Source organism: Neomonachus schauinslandi, chromosome 10, assembly GCF_002201575.2.
Source record: "Neomonachus schauinslandi chromosome 10, ASM220157v2, whole genome shotgun sequence".
Classification (NCBI taxonomy): domain Eukaryota; kingdom Metazoa; phylum Chordata; class Mammalia; order Carnivora; family Phocidae; genus Neomonachus; species Neomonachus schauinslandi.
Genome location: NC_058412.1, coordinates 21,986,071 through 21,998,140, shown reverse-complemented (window position 1 = coordinate 21,998,140; position 12,070 = coordinate 21,986,071). Strand labels below are relative to the sequence as shown.

Sequence of the window (12,070 nt, the reverse complement as noted above, 5' to 3'; positions counted from 1 at the left end):
AGAACTGGTGGTGGTCTTTATCGTTGCGCACTGTCTTGGCCAACGGTGGAATTCCCTAGCTTGATCTCCCACTGTCATCACTAGACATGGTTATTAATGATTCCCTCTTTCCAGAAGTAAATTCCTTAGAGGACTGGTTCTCAAAATGCAGCGCTGGACTAGCTGTATCAGCACCACCTGGGAACATCATCTGGGCCCTACCTCAGATTTAATGGATCAGAAACTTGGGGGTGGGCGCAGCAATCTGCGTTTTAACAAGCCCTCCAGGTAATTCTAATGCTTGCTCTAGTTTGAGGACCACGGACTTAGAAGATGAGATATTGCCTCCATTGAGGACGTTCAAAGATGTGCTACAGATTCAGAAAGTATTCCAAAGAAAAAGTTCCACTATCTTTTTGAGCAAAGCTGGAGTCCATGTATGGCTTCTCCAGAGGACTGCTTCCGCAGAGACCTACCGCAGCTGAGGCATCTGCTTCCGCCACTTTGCCATTTGACCTTGAGCAGGTTCTCACACTTGGTTTCTTATCTGGAAAATGCAAGACCCATCCTACCTACGTCACAGGATTGTAATGAGACTCAAAGTGAATCACATCTGCAAACACGCTCTGTAAAGCATATTGGTATGCTACTGGTCCTGTGAAAAAGTGGAAGTCATCGTTATTCCGCAAATAGGATTCTGGTAATCTGAGCATTACACGAGGGCAAAGACTTGGGGAAAGTTATAATTTCCTTGGCCAGATCCACCTTTTTGTCTATATAATGACTGCTTCATCATCTTAATGGACGTGCCTCAGATTCTGCCATTTCAGCCCACCCATTTATCCGGTGCTAAGAGAGGGACACCACTGCCTGATAAACAGCTACAAGGTCTAGAAAAATATATCCATTTTCAGACATGCTGTTTGCTATGGAAAACTCTGTGATGATTGGTAAGGACAGACTGTGTGTGTATACGCACTAAAGCTCTCATGACCAGAACTTGTCACATGCTAGCAGCGGAAGGGTCTGGACTGAAACCACCAATTTCAGTGCTATGCAAGGGAGTCGTGACCTTCAAGAAGGACGCTAAGTGTCCATTGCCACACAGTAATCATTGCAGAGAGGACCAAAAGAAAATCCCTCAAGCAAACCAAATCTATGGAAACCAAGAGTTCAAAACCAGACCAGTCAACATGTCTGTGCTGGAGAGAATGTGGGTGGATTTTACCTTAGAGATTAGCCGGGTTTTGCTTTTTGTTTTTTAAGACTCTGTTTATTTGAGAGAGAGAGAGAGAGTGAGTGAGTGAGTGAGAGAACACAAGCTGGGGGAGAGGCAGAGGGAGAAGCCAACCCCTCGTGGAGCAGGGAGCACGACGTGGGGCTCGATCCCAGGACCCTGAGATCATGACCTGAGCCGAAGGCAGAGCTACCCAGGTGCCCTTAGAAATTAGCCTTTACAAACACCTTCACCATAGGAATTCTTCAACGGCAAGCTCCTGGTGCATTTATCATTTCACTTAAAAACTTTACTGACTCTTCAGTGAACATCTCTGGGCAGGAAGGTAAATCTGTTGCCTTAGTGCTTATTAGGAATGCAGTTTTAGTAACACAGAGCAGTTCCCGCTAGACCAACGTCAACTTCACTTTCACACAAAGTGCCAGCGAAAATCAAGAGATGAGGTATGAATCTAATTGGTTAAATGTGATTAAGTTATTGGCTGATTATGCAATAATAAGCTATTGGTTAATTATGGAGTTGGAATATGAAATGATTTTCTTCAAAAATGTGTGCCTACTTAACAAATCTACAGAGACAGAAGGTAGATTAGTGTTTCCTAGGCGTGGCGGGATCAGGAAGGAGGGGGGTGTGATTGTTAGTGGGTACAAGGTTTCTTATAGAGGGGACGAAAATTTCTAACATTAGACTGTGGTGATGGTTGTTCAACCCTGTGAATATATTTAAAAACATTGAATTGTATACTTAAAGTGGGCAGATTATATGGTATATTAATTATATCTCAATAAAGCTGTTTTTTGGGGGGGGCTCCTGGCTGGCCTAGTTGGTAGAACATGTAACTCTTGATCCTGGAATTGTGAGTTGGAGCCCCATGTTGGGCCTAGAGCTGACATTTAAAAAAAAAAAAGTGGGTTTGTTTTTTTTTTTTTAAGATTTATTTATTTGGGGGCGCCTGGGTGGCTCAGTCGTTAAGCGTCTGCCTTCGGCTCAGGTCATGATCCCAGGGTCCTGGGATCGAGCCCCGCATCGGGCTCTCTGCTCAGCGGGAAGCCTGCTTCACCCTCTTCCATTCCCCCCTGCTTGTGTTCCCTCTCTCGCTGTCTCTCTCTCTCTGTCAAAATAAATAAATAAATAAATCTTTAAAAAAAAAAAAAGATTTATTTATTTGAAAGAGAGAGGGAGAGAGAGCACAGGGGAGGGTAAAGGGAGGGGCAGCAGGAGAGGGAGAAAGAGACCCAAGGAGACTCTGCGTTGAGCATGGAGCCCCATGTGGGGCTCCATCTCACGACCCTGAGATCATGACCTGAGCCAAAACCCAGAATTGGACACTTAACCAACCATGCCACCCAGGCTCCCCAAAAGGTGCTGTTTTTGTGTTTTGTTTTGTTTTTTAATCAAATAGCTAATAAATTGTAGAGCTGGGAAAACATTGTGCCTATTTAAAAGACAGGAATAAAAATCATCCATACTTTGCTGCATACAGTTTCATACTTGATTAATATGAAATAATAATCATTTGAAATACATTAAGGCAGGAAATATTTGCTCTTTCTTTTAATCACACAGTGTTTTAAAAGCTGACTATCTCAGCCTAATAAATGAAATTTAAATGTAATAAACAAAGGTGGCTAATAGTTGAAGCCATAGTCATGGACATTTAGGACATAATGATTTGTCCATGTTCCCTACAGGTTTATTTAGAATAAAAATCAGTAGCTCTTACAAAATAGTGATAAGGAAGCTGGATTCTCACTGTCCATCTTGATGCTTCTAAACTGATCTGGTTAGGACAGCCAGAAGGTTGAGGTTGGAAAGGATGTGAGCTCATCCTTATGATGTCAGTATGCACTGATAAGGGAAAATAGAGATACTCAGATTTGAGCTGTGAAGCAGGGCTCTTGTGTAAGCATCACCCTATCTCATGGTACGTTCGTCAGACTCACTGCTGTCTGCCGAGGAGAAAACCTTTACACTTTCCTACCTTGCGAAGATAGGCCAGGCTCCACTAGTTCTCATCTCCTTGGGAAGTCCTCACTGCGGGGCGTGGGGCTTGCCCAGGGCTCACTGGTGGTCATGGAGGCCTGGCTGAGGCAAACAGGAGAGGAACTGGCTGGGGGAGGTAGGGATTTCTGGCTCAGCCGAAAGCAAGCAGGGAGCTACCAACACCTGCCTAGCGTGCCTTGCAATTTGGAGATTGCTGGCTAGGGCTTCTTCTTCTTCTTCTTTTTTTTTTTTTTTAAGATTTACTTGTTTATTTTAGAGGGGGAGGGGGGGGGGAGGGGCAGAGGGAGAAGGAGAGAGAAACTCAAGCCAACTCTGTGCTGAGTGTGGAACCTGACACTGGGTTCGATCTCACAACCCTGAGACCATGACCTGAGCTGAAATCAAGAGTCAGACGCTTGACTGACTGAGCGCCCCCTGGGTCGGGTTTCTTAGCGCACCAGCAGATCCTAACCAGGCCACTGGCAGGTTCTCGGGAACACGAGGCCCTACTTCAGGGTTTCTCAACCTGTCTTGCGGTAATCACCACCCACCCCAAGTGAGCCTTTTAAGATCTTTTTTTTCCTATCTGTCATCTTCCCCCATGAAATTTTAGTACCACAGATACTCTCTCTTTCCAGATAGATAGATATGGTCACCTACTGTGCCTTCAGAAAGCCACAAATCATTGTAATATCTTTAAAAAATGTTTCACCACAACCTCCTCCCCCTCACGCAAGCATGAATTTTCACCCCCGTCGGAGAGGTCCCACCCCAGTTGAGAATGCATGCCCTGGATGGAATGAAAGGCGAGGCGAGGCCCCTCTCTGCGCACACTTAGAGTGAGTGGTGAGGTCAGTCCCATGGAGAAGATGATCCGGTGGCCCAGTGTCCCATCACTAACCAGGACGGGCCCTGACCTGAGATTCCAGCACAGCTAGAGGAGTGTCCTCCAAAATCACGCTGTCCCCGCGCCATCTGTTCAGCCTGCCTGCCGTCCTCCAGGCTCTGCCACCACGTCCTCCTCCCCGGCCGAAACAGCCCTCTGCCTGGCGACTGGCTTGCTGTGAGGGAAAGCGGGGTGCTGGTGGAGGGGCACAGCTCTCCCCGCCAGTGGCTCACCCTCTTCCCGTGCTCTCCTCCAGCCCCTCACCCTGTAGGCCTCTCCCAGAAGCCTCACTCCTTGCTCTGCCTGTGTTCCTTCTCCCCAAGTGAAAGCATAACATTTACCAGGTTTCCCCAGTCTTGCACTGACTAGGGGGGCCTTTACACTCTTCACTGCACATTTCTTTAATCTCCTCCTCACAGCCTCTTTAAAGGTCTCCTAAAGTATCTCCCTGCCCCCACAGAGGAATGGATGTCCCAGACCCCAGCACCTACAGGCAGTCACCACTAGAACTCTCTGGAGCCTCGCCTCCCTAGTAATTAAGAGCTGCAGGACACTGGTTGCTGTCTCTTCCTGGCTATGAGAGCATCCTGCAGCATAAAGCTAGTCACAGCATACACTCCTTCCCCTGGGACCCTGGGGTCATACCCTAGGATCACGACCCTCTTTGTCCCTTAGAACCCTTGCCTGGTCCCTTCTGACCTAGGCCATGCGCTTTCGTTTCGAAAAACGTTAACAAACGGAGTCCTCTGAGATAATGCTGTCTAGTCCACCCCTCTTGTGGAGCACCCGCTCTGCTCCAGGCACAGGGCTAGGCCTTTCATACACATTATCTAATTCAGTATTTATAGTAGCCCTATGAGGTAGGTTCCCATTTTACAGATAGTCACAGAGAAGGTTGAGTAACTTGCCAGGATGGTGAAATCAGGACATAAACTCAGGTCCATCTGATACCAGACCATTTACTGCATTGTCCCAGCTATGAAAACATGTTCCCAGTTGAAAAAACCATTTTCCCCAGCTATGTCCAGCAGGGCTCCACTGTAGGTATAAAAATACTGAATTTGCCATTCTTAAAAGATGACACATGGCTAATAAAAAGGCAGGACTTAAAACCACATTTGTTTGTTCCCTCTCTGCTGCTTCCTCGGGGGTCACAACACGAGGGCTCCTGCCAGTCCGTGATTAGCCCTTAAAGGATAAAGAATGACTTGTACTTCCCCAGGCCTGCCAGATGTTCATGCCTCAACCCCCTGCAGACAGGAGCGAGGCAGGAGCCCATTCTCAGAACGTGGAAGCAGGAGCAAAGCAGGACTGGCCCCCATGCTAGACTGAGGGTGAGCCATCTGAACGTTGGCACCCCCCTGCTGGCGTGGGAGTGGAAGGTGGCAGGGATCCTGGCAGGCTGACATTGTTCTCTCTCTCTCTTTCCTGAACCCCTTGCGATATTCTTTCTGGAGAAGAAATAGTGCATTGATTTGGGATTTAGTCATGTTTCATCCCATCTGCCTTTTCCCTGGCCTCTAAAACCACAAGCCTGGCTGAGGAATTCCGGTCCACAGTGTGGGCTTTGAATAGCTTTGTGTAGGGAGAGGTTTTGAAAAGAAAGGAAAGTGGTATCTACTCCTCAGATGGAATGTGTTAAGCCATCGAGGAAGAATGCGAGGGTTTTAGCTGTTAGGGTCCGTCAGCAGTTCGGGTGATGAGTCATCCAGCGTGGGGATGGATTCCTGAGAACTGAAGCCTCGTGATGACATCATTCTTGCAAGATTGTCTGGGATCTGTTGTAGCCGCCTGACAAGTTCTTACCTTGGGGATTTTCATCACATGGGTTTTTTCCCCAACCACACTTAATACCCATCATGCCTTCTAACTAACTTCAAACATCCACTTTTCTGTCAACTAGAATTTGGCAAACTGGGACTTTCACAGGTCTGTCTCATTGTCATGCCTGCTCCAGGGCATTCTTGGGACAATGTGTGCTCCTCACCTGATCACTCAGCACCCATCCTCCTGACAGTTCTCCATTTAGTCAGCACGTGTTTCAGTGGTGAGCCTGGCGCCATGCTAGTCTGAAGGGATGAAGGCCAAGGAGGAGGGCAGGAGCATGCCCGAGGGTACCTCCCCAGACTCCTGGGATCGGGGAAGACACCGTGCTTTAAATGTGGTGCCAGTCAGTAAATATGTGATGACTAGTTAATACCTCAGTGGAGTCTTAGAAGATGAGTAGGAGTTAGTCTAGGGAAGAGTCCAAGCGAGATATTTGCGTGAATGAAGACCCAAGTTTCCACAGGTGAATAGGAAGAGGTGAGAGATGAAACTAGGCAAGTGTGCTAGGGAGCCTCATGCGCCATGCTGAAGAGCTAAAATTGTATCCTAAGGAAGATGAGAAGCATTCAAAGGGCTTTAGGCATGGAGGTAAAGTGGCCAGATTTACAGCAGTGTGGAGGCTGGGTTGGAAGGGGCCAGACTAGTCAGGGAGTTAATGCCATCCTCTAGAGGTGATGTGAGCATGAAGTAGGGTGATGGGAGGAGGGATGGAGATGAGAGGACAGATTTGAGAAATATTTAGGATTTAAACTTGGCAACCGGTGAATAATTCGTTCTGTGGGAGGGCAATATCCGGAAGACCCCCAGACTTCCAGTGTGGGAAAGATAAGGGGCCCCGTGTTCAGGCAGAGGTGCGAGTTCATTTGGGGCATGCCGAGTTAGAGTTGCCCGCAGGGGACATGAGCCTGGTCGAGCAGACTCATGGACAGTTGGATACCCGAATCCGAAGACAGAGGAGAGTGTGTGCTGAAGATACTGACTTGGGACTCATCGTGTTCATAGCAGTTGAAACTGTAACTGCACAGCAGTAGAGACCCCCCTGGAAATTATGGGGAATGAGAAGGACAGTGGGCCAAGGACGGAAGCCAAGGGAATGCCAATATTGTTAGGGCAGGAGAAGGGAAAGGGCCCCATGATAGAGACGAAGGAAAGTCAGAGACACGGAACCCAGGAGAGTCCCTTGCTGCTCTGTGCTTCTCTCCCTCCTGAATATTCCACTGAAGCCCCAGTCCCCCCGCCCCACCCCGCCCCGGCTGTCTTATTCCTCATCATAAGCTCCTTTACATCCTTAACTCTCCAGAAAGCCTTCGCAGGTCAAAGCTGCTCCTATCCCAAAGCCCGTTTGCTGCAGCCTCCAGCCATCCCTCATCTACCCTCCTGTAGAGATTCCTGTATCTTCGAGCCTCATGCAATTCACTTACGATGCCTTGACCTCCTTGCCTGACCGTTCTGTTTATCTACATCACCATTTTTCTCTCCACCCCACTGCTGCCATCCTGTCAGATGACTTCAGTGCCACGAGGGTGAACCATCACTGAGTCTCATAGTTCCCAGATGCCCTCATTTCCAGTGACTCTTCACCTCCCACTTCCATGAGACTGCCCAGGAAATGGTTAATACCTGCATGGCTTCCATTATATGGGAGTACACCTCACATCCTGCTCTCTGGGCACAACCAGCTCTCTCACCTCTTATCTCACTTCCCACTGCCCTTAGTTCCCTCTGTTTCCTTCTGACCTGTAGACTCCCTCCTGACCTCTCCTCTTTCCTTAACCCGGTTAGACTAACTGGCTGTTCATCGGAGGTGGTGTTTCCTAAAACCTTAGCTTTCTTTGCACTTCCACTCTCCCCCACACCTGACGAGGGCAACGCAAGGTCACAGTCTCTTCTCTACTCCTGCTCCAAGCACACGGAGGAAAGTGGGTCCCCGTACAGAGGGACAGCATTAGACATTCACCGTCTTCACTCTGTCATCCCCGTCATTCTTCAGTGCTATAGAAAACCTAAGCCTTCCCACGGGGAAATAGGAAAATTCAAGCCTTAGCCAAAAGCCCAATCTTTCTTTCCCAAAATAGCTTCTCCACCTGCTCTGTTGCTGGATTTCTACACAGATGACCTTGGTACAGCTCCTGACTGCCCTTTACCACCTTTATTCTTCCCTCGGGCAAGTTACTTAACCTCCTCGAATCCTAGTTCCTCAGTTTTAAAATCAGGACCCTCCAGTGTTGCTGCCAACCTCTGGGGCGCTTAGTGCAAATTAGAAGAAGGTGCCCCTTTGGCCAGGCGCACAGTGTGATGAGCTGAGCATGGCCTGCAGACCACAGTGCCCCCCTCACCTGGGCACCCTGGTGCAGTGCCACCTTGAATCCCGGGGCCCCAACCACACCCACCTCTCCACGGGGTCTTGTGAAATCAAGGCCACGGTAGGCACAGCACCCAGCCAAGAGCCTGACTGTGCAGAAGCTCAGACGAAAGAGTTAACTTGGCCCACTTGGACTTGCATCAACACGTGGGCGTGCTCTGCTGGGACAGCACCAGCTCCATGAGGTTCGTCAGTGCGCGCCCATTTCTCTTCAACAGAGGGGAGCCCTGAGAGACTGGAAGTGAGCTGGTAGGTGACGGGGTGGGACAGTCCGACGGGGAGGACAAGGGAAATAAGTAACAACCTCCTGAGGGCAAGAATGCCTCAGGCTCTGGGGCAGAAGTTGCCCACCCCAAACCCACACCCCAACTCTAGGGTGCTGCCCTCAGGAGCTCCCACCTCGCAGATGCTCCCCTGGGGGGCCTCTCGCTAGCTGCACCTGAGTGTCATGCTCCCTACCCCACCAGCGCCGCAGAGCGCCTGGGCCCTTCCCCCTGCCCAGCCCCCCTGGAGGGCGCAGGTAGGCCGGGCGTGTTTTGCTGTCTTTTCACTCCACTCATAGTCCACTTGCCTCCGCAAGTGCCACACACCAGGACTTCTCCAAACCCAGGAGTGTGAAGGCCCCGTCCATCCTGTAAGAGCGGCTCTTCCTTAAGAGGATATCACTGTGCGAAGGCAGCGAATAGTAACCACCTGGGTATTTTTATGGAAGAAAGATGAATTATGCCATCACCCCTTCTGGCACAGAAATAATTTTCAGTAAAAGGTTAAAACCATCATGTTGTATCAATGAGAACTGTTCCATTATTCCAAGAATGATTGATTGGAAAGTACTTTCCTTACAGGAAAATCAAAGTGATACAATGCAGCTTCCACTTTTAAAGCACTTTCCATTAAAAAAAAGCATACCGACGTATAAAAATAGTTATACTGAAGATGTGAATCAACAGCCGAGGAATTTATTGGCACTTGAAAGCCTTGTGATATAAATAGATTCAACAATGAGAATGAATCTCAAGTAACTCTGGGCTGTGGCAACCTAACCTCCACTTTCACTGACACAAAAGAAAGTCACATGTAGTTCAGCGAGTCCTCTGGCCACCTTGGAAGAGAACACAATGGAACTAGGTCCAACAGGGCAGGTCAACTCAAAGCAGTGGGTGAGGCAGTAGGAGAGACAGAGGGGACAGAGATAGGGCCTCTGCCCTCAAAGAGTTTTCAGACTGTCCCAGACTGTAGGCCTGACAAAACACAGCCCCCAGTACCGTGGCCTGAGGGAGGGACAAAGGAATAGGAGATAGAAGGGAGAAAGCTGTTTCCTAACTTGGTGATTTCCTTCCTTCTCCCCTCTCTCCCTGCTTCCCACAAACAGTTGCTCTGTGGTGTAATGTGAACAGAACATGGAAATCAGTTGGGTCTGGATGCAAACTGCCACTTACCAGCCATGTGACCCCGGATAAATTATTTCATGTCTCTAAGATTCGGTCCCCACAAGGGTTGCAGGGGTCAGGGGGCTGTGGTTGTAAAGATGAAATGTCTTGGGTGTGTATGTAAGCACCCAGCTTTGCTGCTTCCTGATGCAGAGCAAACAATAAACGTTCACTCCCTTCCTTACCCTTCCACTCCTCTGTGAAGGTTAAGTAGTACTTACTTTTCCACACCTTTCATGCTTAAATTTCAAAGAGCTTTTCCATCTTGGGATATAATGTGATTTTCAAGGTAGCCTTTGCTGGTCTTTATGGTTCTGAGTTGAAGGCCCCTGTCCTCCAAGGGCTTTCCTACTTCTCTGTGTTTTGGGACTTAGAGGCCCAACAGCTGCCCTCTTTGTAAAGAAGAACATGCAACACCCACCACCACCACCACCCCACCTGAGACCAGGGCGGCTGAGAAGTGGCCCGTCGGCAGTCCTTGACTGAGCATATACTGTATATGAGCACGTATTGTATAAGGGTTGTGTAACTCTGAAGAGTCAAGGAAAGAACTGGACAAGATTTCTGACTTCTCATAAGACTTCAACATATGGGTGTCACCTCAGTCGAGGTTCTTGGTTCTTGGTTGAAACAACAGCCCAGTTGCAGTCCTGGTATGAGGCACCAGACACTATCACCATGGTGGCAGCCCCTAACATCTCAGACCTCAGTTTTTCTGCAGTCACTGTCATGGCCGGAAAGTTCCTCCCAGTCCCCTTGACCTGCAGGGGGATGTCACTGCCTAGTCCTTCGCTGAAAGGGAAACTGGATGAGATGACGAGACGGGGATTCTCAATGCAGGGAGGAGCATCTCTCAGTTCAGTTCACCCCAGCTTGGAGTCGATGTCCACTTAATTGAATTAAGAGAAAGGAAAATTATTCAGAGGATGAAATTGGCTCCTTCGTAAATTCACAAAGCGACTGATGAAATTTTACTAAAGAAGTTTTGAAAATCAACTTGTATTAAAAACTTGAAAATGTTTGCTTATCTAAGTAAAACTGACAAGTTGTCGTAGGCCTATATACCCTGCAGAGTTTCACCAGTGATTAGCATTTTGTCACATTTGTTTTACTGCTGCCTCTCAAAGTACATAAATACACTTTTTTTTGGATGAGTCATTTGAGAGTAAGTTGCAGACATCATGACTCTTCACCTCTTACTACTTCGGGAGAGACATCCTGAGAACAAGGACGTAACAAAACTACAATATAATTATCAAATTCAGGAAATTTAACACTGAAATAATCTTTTATGCACAGTCCAATAATGTCTCAAAAGTGTTTTTTATAATTTTTTTGGTCCAGGAGGCAATCCAAGAGTTTGTATGGCATTTAATTGTCATGCTCTTTTAGCTCCTTTAATAGGAAACAGGTCCTCAGCCTTGTCTTTCATGATATTGATATTTTTTGAAAATCACAAGTTTACTCTTTCATAGAATTTTTCTCCATTTAGGTTTGTCCAGTGCTTCCCCATGATCTGAGTTAGGTAACGTGTTTTAGGCAGGAATACCACATAAGTGACATTATGTCCTTGTCAAGGCCCCACATCGGGGAGCATGCGATGGCAGTTTGTCTCATTATTGGTATGTTGCTCACTTGGTCAAGGTGGTGTCCCCCAGGTTTCTCCGCTAGACCATTATCTGTTATGAATAGGCCATCTCTATGGAGATACTTTCAAACTTATAAATATTGTATCCTCATCAAACCTTTATCCAGCAGTTTTAAAAGCATCCATTGATGATTCTTGCCTGAATCAGTTGACGGCTACAAGTGATTTTTCAAACTTCTGTATTTACTAATTGGCATTCTACTTTAAGAAGAGTTTTCCCTTCTACATTATTTATTTTTTCATTTATCTATTTAAAATCAGTATACACTCGTGAGTTCATTTTTTTTTTAAAGATTTATTTATTCAGGGGTGGGAGAGGGGCGGAGGGTGAGGGAGTCCCAAGTAGGCTCCACATTGAGCACAGAACCTGACTTGGGGCTCGATCTCACAACCCCAAGATCACGACCTGAGCCAAAACCAAGAGTCAGATGCTTAACTGACTGCACCACCCAGGCACCCCAGATTCATGGATTCTTCATAAATTTACAAGTGATTGTTAACAACTTATCTCTTATCCATCCCTTCTATACATCACTTCTGCATTTGTGGATGGGTCAACCTCATTGCACGCAGATTTTTTATGTGGACTTGAACATTTAACCTACAGCCCACTATTTACAAAGGCAGACAGGAAATAGAAAACTGAACTTTTTATGGGATTTTTGGTTGAACACATAGGTTATCAAAGTGTTTTTAACTAGCTGGGGCAAAATGAGAT

The 12,070-nt window shown here is 47.4% G+C and overlaps 1 protein-coding gene across 2 annotated transcripts in view; it reads left to right on the top strand.

Annotated features, from left to right (window-relative positions):
- Positions 1–12,070, top strand: part of RBKS (ribokinase) — an 82,912-nt gene that overhangs the window by 64,639 nt on the left and 6,203 nt on the right. The window contains exon 1 of one of the 2 annotated variants that reach the window (XR_002480748.1): positions 8,442–8,523. The exons of the other annotated variant lie outside the window; for it this stretch is intronic. The gene's annotated coding sequence lies outside the window, so the exon portion shown is untranslated. Of the gene's footprint in view, positions 1–8,441; positions 8,524–12,070 lie in introns of those variants that run through there. 2 annotated transcript variants of the gene reach the window in all.